This window comes from Eulemur rufifrons, chromosome 28, assembly GCF_041146395.1.
Source record: "Eulemur rufifrons isolate Redbay chromosome 28, OSU_ERuf_1, whole genome shotgun sequence".
In the NCBI taxonomy this organism is placed as follows: Eukaryota; Metazoa; Chordata; class Mammalia; order Primates; family Lemuridae; genus Eulemur; species Eulemur rufifrons.
The window spans coordinates 24,453,400-24,467,408 of record NC_091010.1 but is presented as its reverse complement, the minus strand read 5'-3'; the positions used below and the strand labels follow the sequence as shown (position 1 = coordinate 24,467,408).

Genomic DNA, 14,009 nt, shown 5'->3' with positions numbered 1-14,009 from the left:
AATAGCAGCTTGGCAGTAAGAACCTGGTGCATTTATTAAGCAACTGTGTGGATTTCTGCCTACCCTGTCACATACACATGTCTCAATTTCATTTTCTTTAATAAACATTTAAGAAATCATTAAAATAAACAAATAGGCCATCCAAAATACATTAGTTCTTCCTACAGGCATTTGGGATGGTTCCTATTACATATTTTTAAGAGTTTAATTTACTTACAAAAGCTACAAATATTTTATTAAAATGTAAGTAATTGGAGAAAATTAAAATAGAATATAGAGAGAAAAATAAAAATAAAGGCAAGAAAAATCTAATCAGTTCCTTATTAGGAAGAGAGAGGGACACAGTCCATTCAGTTGGTAAAATATATATAATCAGTTTCCAAGGTCAATGCCAGTTCAAGGAAGAGTTACCCTGTTTTGACAACAATTCTCAGGGAGAAAGCAGAATCAGGGGCTCCAGTGTTTTCTTCTAAAGGAGAATTTACTGAAAGCATTCTCTCTTCACACCTATATTTATAACTAGGCTCAAATTTAATTATTATTTTTTAACTTTATATTTACATATTTTGAATGGTGATAGCTCAGAGACAGAAGACAATCTACCCTTGTATGTATTGTTCCTTCAGCTATCTTCAAATGTTTGGTGTAATTTTGTACCTACAGTGAGAATTCCACAAATACAGAGAAGGAAAGTAATAGGAAAAAAACACCAAAGATGCTCCTGCTGGGAAAAAGTCACTAACAATTACCAAGTTGCAAATTCTTCTATTATCTCATGGAATATCCAAATGCCATTAATACATTTTAAAGCTAAATCTGAGATGGAGAACCAAATATTAAAATATATATTAATTTAAACATCATTTATAATTATTCTCTCAGGTTAATTCAAGTGAGAATGTCTTCTTTAGCCATAAGAAAATAAAACATCATTTGACCTCTTTGATTAGGTTAAATTTCCTAATCCTACATTAGATTTACTTAATCAGATATTTTTTCAAGATTCATGATCAGTTCTTCCTTCCTTTCCATACTTAATATTTTGATAACAGATGCTTCAATAATTTTCATAATAGATAACAGATTAAATAGAATGAGAAATGATGAATTGTTACTATTATCCCCATAAAAGTATAAAATTAAACTTTTTCATGGAGAATCATATATCCCATAGAGAATCTACCTCAAATATATGTTTATAAATTAAGATTCATCCTTTTCTTCATTGCTGATTTTATTCATTCAGGTAATTGATTAGCATTATAAATTATAGGACCTAACAGTAAGGAAACCAGTTTTAAATTCTTACGTAAAATTCCATCATACATATTATTTTATATCTGTGCCTTGTATGTCACTGAGTGTCAAGCTATGTTAAAAGGAGATAAAATATTCTTTGAGTAGGGTATCCTAATACTGAAGATTGTTATGCTACCTTGAGCTTCAGTTGTACTATCCACATGTGGCCTAAATTATTCTGATTTTTTAAATTGCATTTGATATCTACTTTGAACCTTGTGTTGAAACTAAATAATTATATTGTTAATGAAACAAGATGGATAATTAAGAAATAACACCTCATATTTTTTCATTATGGAATTTATCTTTTAATTAGTTTTGATCAAACCCATAGTTGAAAGAAAATTATCTGCGTATATAGGTAGCCGATCACATAACACTAATAAAAGATACAACCATTAAGCTCATTTATTATTTCTAAGAAACTATGTATATCATATCCTGTGAAGCAAGGTAAAAGAAAATGAACCTTAGAAAATAATAGTTTATGAATGCTAGGTTTAACTGTGGAAAAAAAAGAGACTAAAACTAAATGAGACAACACACTTAAGACACTAGAAGATCCAGATACTTTCCACCTCTAGTATTACCTCCAATCAATCCAAGGATAATTACCCTCATATATTTTATATGTACTAACACAATTTAGAGTTGATCTTCATTTAAATGTCAACAAGAAGTATTTTACTGCATAATAATAAGAGTCATATTGTCAGGACTTACTTTTTTTAAAGTTTATATTTTTGTTATAAAAATTTGAAAAACAAATTAGATTAACTCTATATATTAGCTCAGCCCTTATTATATCTTCATTACAAACATATCAATATATAAACTTTGTCTGTGAGAAGTAGTTGTGTTCCCTGCCAGTCTTTCCACTAACAAGAATTTTCAAACTTTTATTAATACACAAGCCTGCACAAGCCCTGAGAAGTCTTTATTTTCTATTAAATTTATAATCCAGAGAGATAGATAGTGTTAATATCAAGGAAATAATAGCAATATAAAAATGAGAACAACCTGGCCAGCTCAAACACAGTGTTATCTATATAAAGCCTCACAGCAATGGCAGATGATCTTTCCCTCCACTCCCATCATACCCTATATATAATTCCACTTGCCTGGGAAAAATACTGTTTTACAATGGCTTGCTTGTAAAACCAGGGAATTGGTTTTGCCCATTCAAGATCGTTAGTATACTCAATAATGAATAGATGGCTAGGAATATGGATAAATGGATCAGTAGATGGATGAATGAAGAGATGGAAGAAACAGTATATATTATTTTATACTTATATGTATGTAAATATAAATTCTGAAGAAATTATAGCAGGAGCTCATCCCTACAGAATCAAATTCATCTGAGAGATTTTCATAAAACAATGTTATCTGAACTTAACAAGTGTAGGATTTTCATGCAACTTGTCAGATGTTTTAGTATATAGAATATCAACTCACTTAGGTGGGAGATAATCTCAACCAAAATCTGAATTGATCTAATAACAAACTTGAAGAAAAATTCAATGCTAATCAATAAGTAATTACATCATTTGAAAGTCTATTTGATTGGTAGACAGCTACTAGGATTCAGTGCTGCTCTCTACATCCTAGACAGGAATTCCAGCCTCCAAGGAAGCTGGAATATTAAAGTCCTGCCAAAGCTTGTCTAGGACAAGCTCTCTAGATTGGGCATGTCAGAAATGCAGAGTCTGTTTATGACGAATACCAAGACTAAATTAAGGTAGTGAGGAGGGAACAGCCAGTTGGAAAGCAAGTGAGTTATTAGAAGTAATGACAGAAAACCAAATGTAAATGCCAATGTTCAGGGTCATCCCATACAGAGCCTCTCTGTGAGGCAAAAATGCCCTTATCAGTCATAGACAGAGTTCTTTTCACTATTATAACAGTACCAAACACTGTTATTTGTTGTATGTTTGTTTGTTTTGTAATGTTTAACATAACTAGTGATTTTCATTCTCATGTACTTAAATACAAACCTAGGCCAAAAACATCAACTGCTGTATCATTATTATAAGACCCATGAGTGGACTATTGTAAGTACAATTTCAAAGGGGAAAAATAAGTAAAAAAAAAAAAAAATTGAGATTACTTTCAAACTGATTAGCAACTGCACCTCATTGCACAGCAGTATGAAGAAACAGATTTGGAAACACAGCACCAAGATTAGTGGTGCCTTTGAGCCATAGTCTCAATTTAGGTCTCATCACTTTACCTGGCAATAGTGCCAATTTAGCAAGTGTCAGGCTGTGCAGAAAGATTTACATGCAAATGAACACAGTTTGGGGGATTTTGCTTTGCCTCGCTAGAAGAGAAACATCACTTTTCATTGGCAGTACAAAAATAAAACAGAGGTTAACATAGAAGGGTCCAAGGAAGCATCCATTACTGGAAGAGCTAATTTGGCAGGTGCATCAAACTCCTGGAGATCGTGAGCAGCGCTTCTAGTAAGCACTAAAGAGTTTGAAAAACGCAGGTGTGGAAGGTATTAGAGGATAAATCACAGACATAACATTTTGAAATTTAGAGGAGGAAAATCACCAAATTAAGGAATGATTATTTTATTTTAATATTCTTTTTTAAAGTTTTCTACATTTAAATATAAAAGTAATACATTATATACTATAAATATATCAAAATAATTTTAAAATACAATATATAAAATTTTAAAATAAAAATAATCAAAAGTTTAAATATAATTAAAGTAAAATAAAAGGTTAAAAAGCAAATCTCAAACATTATAATGCAGTGCGATGTGCCTAATCATGAGTGTGGATTTTTGCTAATTCAATTAGCCTTCTTCCTCTAACCTGGAGTCATGATAGCTTGGATCATCACATAATTAGACTTTAACAGATTGTCTCAGTCATAGTTTCCATAAAGGCCAGTCATCCTGGGGCAAAGATTTCAATTTCTTCCCAGACTATACTAAATACCCCTTATTCTCCTACTTCATTCATTCAAATATTCATTCATTCAGGAAGTACCCACTTAGTGCTTATTAAGTTTAGGGGACCATATGAGACAATATAAGGCATGGAGAAATACGATTATAGATTTTTGTGCTCAAGAAGATTATGGTCTACCATGAGATAAAATATATATACAAATAAAGACAAAAATTAAAAATATACGTACTATAAAAGTAGTACTGAGGAAATACTTTGATAACTCAGAGAGCAAGATCAAGAATGAGTGGATGGGTGAGTGAATGAATGAGTGTAAAATTGAGAGATGCCAATCGGGGCGATGAGAAATGCTCTTCCCTCATGGAGTCCTCTCTCTTCCACTTGCTAGGCATGTGTTAGAATGACTTATGTTCCATCCAGAAGCCTTGAGGACGAGGACTTTGTGCATCCCCAGCATCTAACCCCCAGGCCCAGAGAGGGCATTCAGCAAACCTTCATTGAAAGAATGAGTGCAAACATAAATGAATGAATATTTCTATTTGATTTTGTAGAAACTAGCATGTAAATTTATGAAAACAATGCATATAGCCAATTCCTATTTATTTCTTGTTGCAAAACTGAAATAGAAACAAAATGTTTTCTAAAACACAAAAAATATTCAAAAGTGTCTACATTTAAATACTTGGTTTTTTTTTTTTTAATTAAAAAGATAAGAGGACCTGCATTTTATAAGATTCTTCCCATTACTTAGATGGTCTGGGGCACTACTAAAATACAAATTTGCAAGACACACATAAAGGTACTAAAATTCAGAAATTTTTTTTCTTACTCTAAATGCATTTTGGTACAAGAACTGTGACCCTTCAAATAGAACTCAATTTTTTTTCACTGTATGATTTCACTCTGCAAGAGTTCACTATAATGTACTTATCACACAAAAGGCACCAAAAGAATTATTATGTTCCTGCAAACAATGTTCTCTATTATATCATTCTTAAGTTACAGACACTGGAAAAATTTTAAATTCATATTAAGTTCCTGCCTTATAATCCTATATAGTCTGCCCTCCATATCCATGGGTTCTACATCCATGGATTCCACCAGCTGTGAGTTGAAAATATTCAAAAAATAATAATAATACAACAATAAAAATAATGCAAATAAAAAACAATGCAGTATAACAGCTATTGAAATAACATATACATTGTATTGGGTATTAATACATAGCTATTAATACAATTAATACATCTATAGTAATCTAGAGATGATTTAAAGTATAAGGGAGAATGAGCATAGGTTAAATGCAAATACTACACTGTTGGATAAAAGGGATTTGAGCATCCATGGATTTTGGTATCTGGTGTCCTGAAGAAATCCTCCACAGATATCAAGAGAAGATTGTACTTGTGACATCAGGATAGAAATTGCTACTTTAGTTGGCAATTTAGCTATTAAGAAAATATCAAAATATTTATATTTAAGAATGTTAAATATAATTTTTATATTCTTAATAAAAAGTTAGGTTTTTTAAAGTTTAAAGATAGATAATATGAATTCAAGCTCTTAAGTACTTTAAAAAAATTTTTTTTTAAATACTTTATTAGTAGAATCAAGATAATTAAAATTAATGATCCAAAAGTCTGTTGTACTGACACCAGTTAACCATTGGAATGCTAAAGAGCTCCAGGAGATAGATTGATATTCAAATAAATCAGTTCAAGGTCAAATATATTATCTCTGTGGGAGAGTCCATAAAAGTAAATATTGAATCACTTCTCAGCAATATTGATTCTCACCAATAAATTTGGAAAATGGCAACATTATTTTCATACCAAAAAGATGGCTACTTCATTTTGCATCCAGAAAGGATGAATGATATAATTAGTAGATCAGCCAATCAGAGCACAGTATAAATATTCTTATACAGTCATACTCTATATCTTGTCTCCCGGCCTACTCCATCCATTGCCTTCCTTTACTGTTTTGCATTATTTGTCCAACACTGACTAGCCTATGATTTTTGTCAGAGAGCAGAAATTGTGTCTTCATGTTTGTTCTCCATTTCCCCAGTCCTGCTGTCTTGCAACATCTAACCAGAAATGTTTCACATACAGAAAGGAATAAAGACGAGTATAGTTTAATATGAAAAAAATAATCAAACTACAACCTAATTGAAGTTTCTAACTTTTTAGATATCTTGTTAAAAAGAAAAGCTAATATAATTTAATTGGAAAATGTCTATTAATTTTCAAGTCAACACAGAAATTTAACTTTAAAATCCCTGAAAGTCTTCCTGAACAATTTTACACAAATGTGTATCCCAGAGTATATTTAGGGTTCCTTTCCCAGTTCTGAATGTTCTCCAGATTGGACTCCTCTCCTTATACCTCGTATAAGCCAATATGAGTTCAGTAAGAAGCAGAGAATTCTTATTTTGAGCTGTTACCATCTACCCACGTCATTACTCCATGATAAACTATATGTTTCTTTCCTGAAGATCCAATGTGCAAGGCAGCATCATAAAACTGCTGTAAAGCATGGGAAATCATAGTGTTCACACTACTGGAAATAAGACCCAAATGTTGAGAATTGGTGTTTAAATAGTATCAGAGGCATTATATTGTATTCACCACTCTAGGCTTTAAAGCCAGTGTGAATTAGATAGAGTGATAAATAGGCAGTGAGATATAGTGGTTAAGAAGTCAAGCAACAACTTATACAACTCACTAGGTGAGTGATTTTAGACTAATTGTTGAAACTATCTAAGTCTTAGTTTTCTCAACTGTAAAATGGGGATAATTATATTTATCTTACTGCTAGTGGTCTCAGAAGGCTTAAAATAGATGACCTGAGTTCAGCATATAGCATGGTACCTAAAACACAGTAAATGCTCAATGAATAATAGTGATGATAATGTAGAGGATGTTAGAGACATGTTTGAGCAGATGTCAACCAAGAAATGGAACAAATGTCCACAGCTGCTCTAGGTGGGTGGGTAGAGAAACAACTGTAGAAATCCTAAAGAAATTAAAGTGGGACCTGAGGTAACATCTAAGCAGACTTTGACGCTCTGCTAGGGACCCAAGCTAGAGTGTGATAATTGCTTACACTATTTCTCTTCATATAGCACTTAAATTTTAACAAGTGCCTCAACACTTAGAAACTAAAATAGTAATTAGTGATAAAATTTTTAAGTTGGGAATTAAGCCAATAGGAAAGGTATTTGCAGTCAAGAGTTTCTTAATATTATTCAAATAATGCCAAAGAGGCAGCTTTCTATTTTGATTATAAGTAAAAACTACCAGCCTACACATAAAAATTATGCTTGATAGGACTGAAACAAATGTTACTAACCAATCCCCAAACACACAGCAAATTGCACATACCCAAGCAAAACTCAAGGCTAGTCATGAAAATCAATTAGCATAAATGAAACAGAAGGTAGAGGCATCAAAATGAACAAGAACAAAATCATCACCAAGTTGTATATTTTTAAGAATTAAAACACTTCTTTAAGGAAATTGAGAATTTTACAGGCAGTGGTGTTAATACACACACACACACACACACACCATGTATATATATAAAATAATGTATTTAAGAAAGCTGATTTCCCTGAATAAAGTATATTTCAAATTCCACTTCTTTCCATAGAGTAACGCTTCAGATATGACCAAAAAAGAAAAGAAAAAAGAAGAAAGCATTTACTATATTTTACATGTTGCATACATTTAGTTAAATAAAAAATATAGCTAATCTTCTCCAAAGATGAACTTACAAGTGTGTAGTTTTATTGGCAACTCTACTGAGACCAGTTCCACTCACTAAAGTGAACAAGGCAAAGATACTTTGAGTTAAGATAGTGGCAACAGAGATGAGAGAGAGGTGGGTACATGTCAGTTATATCAAGAAAGTAACTGGCAAATCATGGGACATTTGGAACAAGAGAAAGGGAGGAGTCAAAATAGATTGGCAAAGCTGACATAACCTGGTTAAATACTCCCCAGAACACAATAGGGAGACAGTGGGAAGTAATGCCATTTTGGATTCAGGGATGGTAAGCTCAGTTTGAGAGGCAAATTAGAGAAATTTCATTAATTGGAAAAAGATTGTAAGGCCTGTTTCTTATTTCATATGTTATTAAGTAGAAATAAACTCAATTGAAAACTTATTAAGTTTAATAGATGAAAAACAAAATTAAGATAATAGGCCCCTGAATTCCAACATCAAATGGAGATAAATATGTCCTGATAGTGATAAGGGCTACATCTCAAAAAATGAATCCCTTCAGTCTGTTTCTTTCACTATATGCAGATGATAAAAAAAACAACCACTTATAAAAACCCTAAAGTATCATGCTTTCAACAACCTAGAGAGGCAGAATACTTGCTAGATGACATTTGACCTTAAAAAAATGGAAGATTTCCCCTGTGATGTATGAGAAGAGCATGGGCATTCTCTCAAAGATAATCAGTAGAAATATGCATACTTACTAAAAACTCTATTCAGAAATAACACTTAACAAGCAAGGTAGAGAGGGAACATTAGAGAGGGAAAAAACAGCCTTTTGTTATTCCCTGTCAAAAGGAGGACTATCGTTTTCTGTTCTTCAGAGTATTTTGTACTTAAAATAACCTTTGCTATCCAACGGAAGAGATGCTTGAATGACTTCTAGCCAAATAATTAGAAGACAAGAAATACATATGCATGTTTGTATATATACACATATATTTGTACAAATATATATAAATATTATTTATGCAATAAATGAATATGCTTAAAATGATTTTTACTTAATCACAAATTAGAAACTTTATAAAGCTATTCTTACCCTATATAATCACAAGCTCAAATATTATATATGAATAGGGAAAAGATCCTTAGTAATTTAGTTATTTTTATTCATCTAAACTTATGCTTTTTTATGTGAAAGGTAAATATCATTAATGTTGCGATAGACACTGGAAGATTACTGCTGAGGCAAATATCATTGATGTCAAGACAGCACTAGTTTAGCAGAATTGAAATTTTCCCTAAGGGGAATTTTCTAAATAATGGCTCAGCTACTCCTGTGATCATTAGAAGAGCATATAACAATTTCTTAGCTCAGACTTCACATGATCATGATTTCTGGAGAGTAAGTTTTCATATCCCTGAATCTCTACAATTTACGCCTTAAGAATAATTACCTTACCTGGAAAAAAGTAATTTAAAAGATTAAAGGAAACCATAAGTAATTATAAACAAGAGTTTATTAGGTTAAAATACACTGAAAGAAACTTATCTTTCAGCAAGATACGACAGGAAGACTCTACAGACACTATAGAGCCTTCCAACAAAAGGTCTGGGGAAGCAGATGCCTTATTAGATTTAAATCTACTATTCTTCCTGGAACAATCCCAACTAGCTACTCAGGTACCTAGGGTCACTGTTTATCTTCTTTTTATGAAATAACATATTTGGGTGACTTTCAGGTATATTAGCTAAGTGATTTATTGTCCAAAATGGAACAGTAACCATAAACTAGGACCGTACTGTTAAACACCCTAACCACAGGGGAGAGCATGTTCACAGTAATCAGGTAAAAATGGAGAGAGAGAGAAAGAGAGAGAGATAGATAGATTAGTCTTGAAAGAGAAAAGGAAAACAACATATAGTCACTTGATGGTTATGTGAAAAAGTAGAAGAGTCTGCACTGACTGTGGCCTGGTGACAGGAAGGGATTTACATATATTATGTATGAGCCTCACAATATGTGATGCCAGCTGATAGCCTTCTGCATTACTCCTCAATCACCAGTCACTTTCTTGGTGCCAAGGACATACTCTTCCAACAAAACTGAAACCCAAAAAAAGATTGCTGGATTTACAGTAGTTGCCCAAACCTCTGATTAAGTGTTTTCCCTGATGTGGAAAATACCATATGCAGATTTTAATTTTCTAATATTTTAGATAATTTATTTGAAACATGAATAGGTTTCCTCCCATTCATACTCCTTTTTCAAATTATTCCACTATCATGAATTGTCATTTGTCATGTTCCCAAATGACTGACTATAATTTGACAGGAACAGATAATCTCTCTTTCTTGTAAGAACTAAAGTATACCTCTTAAGGCACTTTTGTGTTGTTGGGCAGCAAGTGGTGTATTGTTATTTGAGGAGTAAATGTGTCACACACTTAATATATGACTTCCTACTTGAAATAACTTATGTAAGAATCCAGTACCCCACACTGAGGAAGTGCTCAATACATAAGTTGATATGGAAAAGGAAAGCTATTACAAATATACATATATAATATCTTTCATAAGGAAGAATTGTTCTAGCAAAAAAATAATTTTCTCCTTGTAAATAATTAGAAGCAAAAAATCCCTCCCATACAAATTTAGATAACAAACATTATATTTATATTTACTTTTATTACATGGAGGATTCATTATATTTTGTATAATCAATGCCATAAAAACAAAATATAGTGCTTAAAAATTACATTTCTGTACTACATGGATATTCTATTTTAATAAGTTTTTACTAAGAGCATAGTCTTTCAGTGTTATCTTCTCAACAGAGTGAACTAAATCTTTCAAATTTAAACAAAATTTATTTTATACTACATATTTGGAAATACGTTATAGCAATCATATTAAAGGAAATACCTAGTGAATTCTTATCTATAGTAATTTATAGAAACAATATATGTTTAAAAGGAAAATTACCATATTTTATGGTTCAGTAAAATATGGTCAGTAATCAGTACATCCACTAATATTTGGGTTCTAAAGATTGTCACAGTGGCTCATGTATCATAAAGCTTCAATAATGTTTATCCATCTGATTAGCCACTAAAGAATAAACATGGCTTTCAAGACATCTGTATAAAATACTTAGAAATAAAAAATTGGGAAGGAAATTACTTAAATTTAACAAAACACTTTTATATAAAAAAGAAATTATCTCATTGGCCATTCCAACAAAATTGGCAGTGCAAAATTTTCATAATTCAGCAAAGATCTACCAGAACTCAACTTGAAAAATTTATGAGTAAATGTACACACATGTACATACATATACCATATTATATATACATCTATAGGTATGGCTATCATATTTACATACCTATCTTATACAGATAACATAACTATGTAATAGTGGTTCAAAAACAATGTATCCCCAAAATGTGTATTTTCCATACCCGATTTAAATGATTTTGAAATCATAATTAATTAACTATGAGATTAAACATATATGTATATGTATGTATACAGTATGTATATATGGGGTATCTGTACATATGTATGCTGACACATGTGTGTACTCATATATACACATGTGTATATATACAATACTAACTTTCTTAGATTTCAAAACCATTTAAGTCAACCTGGGAAAAATCTACTCTGATGTTGTTTTCAGAAATGGTTAGCTGTTAAATTCTACTTACTGAAACATCTTACTATGTTACTTTTTTCATAGATATCATCAACTTTAAGATGCACTTTTAATTGCAGGGAAAAAATACATGTTAAGCATCCACATTGTTTATAAGTGGGTGCCCATTACCATTCAAATTTCAGAAATATTTAAATGCACAAAAATGTGCCTTTACATTGAAAGAGGATAATCATGGGATAAGCTGTTTCAAAATAAGACATCCAACAATAAAAAGACTCTAAAGATAATATGTTGAATTTTTAAATAGATAATCAGAGATAACTATTTAATTGATATGTTTCAAATTAGGACTTGCATTCTGGTACCAGCAGCCTCTAGTTATTAAATCAAACTAGGAAATTGTGTGTGCACATACAAACACACACATTGTATAAATGCATCATGCTTTATTATTTTTCATAAATCATGACCATAGAAATTACAAATTACTCACAGCAGAGTTAATTCCAAGTAAGCGAGAAATGATTCAGCATATGTGAGGCATAAGTTTCTATGACAAATAAGAACAAGTATATAAAATTCTACAGATATATGACCCATAACACATTACAGAGCATTGATTTCCCAGAGGCTAACGTAAAACTCATGTGTCCAATAACAGTTCTATTTTTGTTTTCTCCTATAACTCAGTTCTATTCATGCTGCATAATTACTTTTACATAATAATATATTTTAGTTATTTGGGCTATTTCATCTGTAACAACAGGAATTCTTATTTATTTTAAATGGCAATATCCTATTTTATTGTTAAACATTTTCTTCATGATCTTTGAATCACCTTGGCCATTTTTTAGTGTTTGCTATTTTGTATTCACATATCAGATAACTTTGTGTTTCAAATTTTATTTTATTTTATTTTTTGGCTACCCAAATGTCTATCGTAGAAGCAATCAAATTTTAAAAATCCACGTACATAGAAACGGTTACTCAAGTATTTCATTTGATGAACCGGATTATATTTCTGCCCTGGTGAGGACTAAGCCCTACACATTTGGCACATGGAAACAATCACAAAATAAATAATCTCAAAAGAAATGAACACTTTCATTGAAGAGAAAACAAGGAAATATTTTTCTCAACCAATTTTCATTAAAGAAGAGATAAATGTAAGTAGAAGGTAAGGATGGAAGGAGAAGAGGTAAAGAGCATTCTAATGCATGGAGAGGAGGGGAAAGAAAGTAAAGATCCAGTTAATAAAAGAATTAAACCTAGACATTCTATTTTTCTTAGCTTTGGGCTCTAATCTTAACTGAGATCTGAAGGAAATTTAGTCTGATGTTCTAAAATAGAAATATATTTTATCTATTTAGCAAAAAAGAATGTCAGAAGCTTTTATTCAAGGGAATTCAGCAACATGAATTAGTAATTAGGATATTTAACTGAGATTAGGGCTGAAGGATCCTGAAATCTGCCTACTTTTTAGGACAAGTTTTTATCGTATTGAAAAAATAATAGAAATGATCTCTAGACTTTGACAACTGATTATATTTCATACTACCCTTTCTCTGTAACATGTATGTTTCCCTTCTGCTCATAATTGTCATGTTTGCTTTTTTCCTCCCATGTTTAGAACTTGCTTTCTTTCATTAGCAAAAGAGTCCCTTTCTCACTGATATCACTGATTTCTTCAAACTAGAATCATCCTTTGGTGCTTTTTAGACCTTCACAGGAACCAAAGATTTTTCCTGGGAGTTCTCTAAACTCTAAGTTTTAGACACATGGACCAAACTACAGACATTAATATTTCAAGGAATCTTCATGATGAAATAAATATTAAGAAGTTATGGGTAAGAAAATAACCAGAATTACTTGACTAAACAATTCTCTTCTGTAATGGTTCTCAAAGTGTGGTGTGTGGATTAACAGCACCAGCATCATGTGGGAACTTGTAAGAAATGCAGATTCCAGGTCCTACCTCAGACCTACTGAATGAGAAACTTTGGGGACAAGGGGATGGAAAGTTAAAGAAGGGGGAGGTGATTTTTATGCATGCTAAAGTTTGAGAACCACTGTACTTTTGTATCCTAACCAAATATTAAAAATAATTTTCTTAGTTCTAAAAATACAGTTTTGTCCCAGTAAGGGAAAGCAATTTTCTGACTATGCCAATAAAGATTTTATTATTTTCAGAACCACTTAGGCTACTATTTATCTGAAGGTTCTAGTTAATACTTAAGGAGCTTCACCCGAAACTTTAAAACTATTGCACTGAGCTTACTTCATGAGAATAAAGGACATTAGCAGGGTAGCATGGGGACACCTGAACCACAGATGCAACCATAGAGGTTAGGTCAGCACTTCACAGTCTCCGAATCTTGCCCCTAAAGTTG

General features: G+C 31.7%; 2 protein-coding genes across 2 annotated transcripts in view; one reads left to right on the top strand and one right to left on the bottom strand.

The window, feature by feature from the left end:
- The window catches only part of CTNNA3 (catenin alpha 3), a 1,434,719-nt gene that overhangs the window by 1,011,816 nt on the left and 408,894 nt on the right, over positions 1-14,009 (bottom strand). The gene's annotated exons all lie outside the window — the stretch shown is intronic.
- Positions 1-14,009, top strand: part of LRRTM3 (leucine rich repeat transmembrane neuronal 3) — a 161,356-nt gene that overhangs the window by 147,090 nt on the left and 257 nt on the right. The window lies entirely within an intron of this gene.